Raw genomic sequence first — 3,927 nt, forward strand, 5'->3', positions numbered from 1 at the left:
CCGACTCTTGGTTTTCGCTCAGGTCATGATCTCCGGGTCTTAGGATCAAGCCCTGCGTGAGGCTCCTCGCTCAGCATGCAGTCTGCTTGAAATTCTCTCCCTCTCCCCCGTCTCTGCCCTCACTCACTCGCTCACTCAAATAAATAAATAAAATCTTTAAAAAAAAAAAAGTTCAACATTGAGGATAAAGTTTTTTGATCTTGTAGCAATACAGACACTTGGAACACAGTGTGGTGGTAAAAACAGTGACTTCACTAAATTAAGAAACCCGTGGAGCAAAAGTATACTTGGAACTGGTTGTGGTCTAAATACAATTCAAACAAGCTGTGATATTCTCCCAATTGAAACAGAAGATGTCAAAATATATGTTACATATTTACTTCATCAAAAAATTTTGCAATGACGCGGATACTGAAAATCTTTTAAAAGATTTTAATATGCACACACTTTCGCAGGCTTTTAAGGAATGACTTCATACATCATCCTAAGTGCCCTACAGTAGAACTGAATTTTCCGTAAATGTGCCTTCTAAATTGTAATTGCATTTTGTTCATTATTTGGTGTAGTATGATAAATAATGGCTGCCAAGGACGTCTAGGTCCTAATTTCCAGATCTTGTGAATGTTACTTCGTATGGTAAAAAAGAAAAAAAGGACTTTGCAGATGTGATTGAGTAAAAGATCTTCCGATGGTCAGTTTGTCCTGGATTATCCCGGTGGACCCTAAAGGCAGTACTGACTTGGGGGTTACAAATACATGTACCTCGATTCTTAGAGAAACAGGGAAATCTGATGCAGGCAGATGAGGAAGCCATGTGAGCGTGGGATGGGAAAATGGCGTGATGCAGCCGCAGGTCAAGGGGTATGGGCAACCACCAGACGCTGAGAGGCAAGAAGAGATTCTCCCGGAGTCCCAGGAGGGATGCGGCCAGAGAGACACGGACTTGGGCCAGTGAGAGAGATTTCAGACTTTGGGCGACCAGAACTACATTTCTGTGGCATAGGCTACCAAGTGCACATTTATTCATCACGGTAACCACAGGAAACTAATAAAGTGGGAGAATTTTTGATCAAGATATTTGATGAATGGAGCACCAGCAGCTGTAGGTATTACAGCTTTTTAATCTGAATTGCAATGATTGAAAACAAAGCCCCCAAACGGTAAGACCTTGAAACTTGTTCCAACGAAAATAAAAGAACTAAACAAATTCCATGATGAGAGCTCCAACCACGCATGGTTTCACTTGGAGTGTCTCAACTTCTGAGAAAACTCTTCATATGAAATTCCCACCTATAATTGTGCAGATTAATATTTCGTTTTGGGATAGGATTAATAGACGCTACGATTTCACAGCATCTAAATACGGCAAACAAATCATAAATAAAAACTCGTCTTTCTCAGCGTAATAGGTTAGCTGCTAAGTGTAATAAGTCAGACTGAGAAAGACAAAGACCATACGATTTCACTCATACGTGGAATCCACAAAACAAAGGAATAAACAAACAAAAAAAGCAGAATTGGTCTTATAAATACAGAGAACAAACTGGTGGTGGCCAGTGGGGAGGCGGGTGGGGGATGAGCACGACGGGTGAAGGGGAGAGGGAGGCACAGATAACTGACATGCAATGTCTGGTTAGTTTCAAGTGTACGGAATGATTAGGTATTTTTATACATTACAAAACGCTCCACACAAGCCCAGTCACCGGCTGTCTCCATACAAAGTTATTAAAATATTGCTATATTTTATTGCTGTATTAAAATATTCCCTATGCTGTCTACTGCATTCCCATGACTTACTGATGATGACTGGGAGTTTGTACCTCTTAACCCCCACCAACAATTTCCTTCTAGTTTACCAGTTTTTAGCTTATCTGCCTTTTAAAAAATATATTAAATTTGTCTCTCCCAGGTTTCTCGCTGCCAGTTATAAATCGCAAGGACCACTGAAGAGGAAACGAAAGAGGCATAACACAGATATATTCAAGAATACGGTCTTTCAAATGTCTGAGTGTGACATAGCCTCCTAAGTTTTTGTGCATACATTTTTTTTTCTGTCAACCAAGTTAAACAGTTAAATGAGCAAATTTCACCCGTGACTTAGTATGAATTTGCCTGACACTTCTGCATGTCAAGCTGGTGGTAGTTCCAGACTGATCACTTCACAAAGCCCGTGACCCTCCTCCTCTGAAATTCGCTTGCTCCAGAAAATCCCTTGTCATTCTACGTGTTTGTTCATAGTCACGACACTGTTCACAATCAATGGACTGTTTTTGTGTCCATTTTAAACATATTTACCTGACATTTTAACCAAAAAGGTCTCAAGATACTGCCAAGCATCCCATGGAGACAAAACCGCCCCTGTGTAAAAACGCTGAGGTTGACGGGCAGTACGACCCTTCACCAGGGAACTCTAAAACCCTCCTACAGGGTTCCGTCATAAAGCACGGGTCTCCTTCACCAACATCACACAGAGATGACTGTCAGCTCACAAGACTCACCGCGGCTCGTAACGCGCTAGGACACAGCGGACAGCCGCGCGAGACTGAGCTAGGACCGCAACCTGCTGTTGTCTCTGTTACGCAACTGCTTCCGTCTCCAGCTGAGCCGTCACACGCGGCCTGTTGGGACAGAGGACGCCTGCTTGGGCAGGACACCCACGTCACGAAGTTCCACAAAGACACAACACTTGCCAGTTGGGATGGCGACGACCAGGCACTGCTAAGCAATTTAACTAACTTTATGTTTTTTTCCAATAAAAATCTTTTTGAAACAAAATAGACCAGGAGCATGCTTTGTTTTAAAGCAGAATGTGCAAGCATTGCACCATCACCATGAGAAGAACACTGGCAAATACAATTACTGATGGGTTGGAAAGCAGAACTTATAAGTTACACAGCTCCATAAAAAAGCTTGGAAACCCTTTTTACGGAAAAAAAAAAAAGAGTGCTCACTCAGGCTTAAGAGATTAGTTACAACATAATTTCATCTTTCACCACAAAGGTTCTAGAACTTTTAATTACAATCGTACACGCTACATACCCTGCCTTCTGAAGACCACAGGGAATGGGTGTTGATGGCCGATTTTCCAAGAATAAGTACGAGGGGTAAGTTTCCCATTTTTTAAAAACATACTTGATACAGCACTGCTTATAGATGAGATGCTTTAACTAGCGGGACTCTGTCTCTCCACGATCCTGTTATTTACCAAATGAGGAGAAATGGCAAAAAATCCAAACTGACCTAGTCCCTCCATAATGGAGGCTGATTCTATGTTAAATCGTGCCGTTAGCTTCAGGTTTAGATCAATCTGGCCTGGGTCTCCCTAGAACTGCTTGTTCAAAATCCCGTGGTTGTTTCAGGTGAATCCCTGCTAAAAAATCCCGGCTCTGGTACGCAGAGATAACGGACAGGACTCCCTTGCACGACACCCTCCTCCCTTCCCAAGTTCAGGCCTACGCCTTGACCCTTTCTAATCCACGTCCTAGAGTTCCTGACCCGCAGTCCGCAGCCCTTCTGTGATGACTGATCTAAGGTCGGAGGTGTGTGTGGGGGTCATCAGCACATGGAGTCTGTCTGCCCAATTTTTAAACCTGCCCTACTCCCTAATGGACAGACGTATGCACACGCACACACGTGCACATGTACACCCCCCCGCACAAGCTGCAGGGCAAGTGTTCCGTTAGCTTATGCCCCCAAATCACAGGAAAAGAAAAGATGTCTAAGTATATGACCTAGGAACAAGATAACAAGTCCTTTTTCCTTACAGGGGAACTGAAAACAGTATCAGCCAACAAAATTAAAACTCTTTAAAAATCGATATTGCTCTTCCATAAAACATATGAAGCAATACACACACACACGCAGAAATGAGATTAGACTATAATACAGTCAATTAACATAAAAGAAAAATGAGTCTGTTTTCTTTGA

This window comes from Ursus maritimus, unplaced genomic scaffold, assembly GCF_017311325.1.
Source record: "Ursus maritimus isolate PB19 unplaced genomic scaffold, ASM1731132v1 scaffold_2, whole genome shotgun sequence".
In the NCBI taxonomy this organism is placed as follows: domain Eukaryota; kingdom Metazoa; phylum Chordata; class Mammalia; order Carnivora; family Ursidae; genus Ursus; species Ursus maritimus.